At 32.8% G+C, this 299-nt stretch overlaps 1 protein-coding gene across 1 annotated transcript in view; it reads left to right on the top strand.

Annotated features, from left to right (window-relative positions):
• Positions 1-299, top strand: part of LOC119594110 (queuosine salvage protein-like) — a gene marked incomplete in the record, with an annotated part of 4,969 nt that overhangs the window by 650 nt on the left and 4,020 nt on the right.

A 299-nucleotide genomic window follows, 5' to 3' on the forward strand; every position in this document is an offset into this window, starting at 1 on the left:
TACAGGTGGGGCTTCCCCCCTGTCTAGGGAATAAATTGATGGTAGCAAAGGTTAGGTTTGACTTTTTGAGTTTGTGTATGTTTAGAGAAAATGTATTCAGTATAGTTGAGTGTGGCTGTGGAATATTTCTTATGGAAGAAAGTTAACATTTATAAATTCATGACTTAGTATTATAATATTTGCAGTGAGATTATTTCCATTATTTTCACCTAAACCTGAAGTTCTTAAGTAAGTAGCTAGAAACTGCCTATTTTCACCACTGATTTTTCATACTATTAAAGAACGGTAATGAATACTGT

Source organism: Penaeus monodon, chromosome 33 (genome assembly GCF_015228065.2).
Source record: "Penaeus monodon isolate SGIC_2016 chromosome 33, NSTDA_Pmon_1, whole genome shotgun sequence".
NCBI classification, from domain to species: domain Eukaryota; kingdom Metazoa; phylum Arthropoda; class Malacostraca; order Decapoda; family Penaeidae; genus Penaeus; species Penaeus monodon.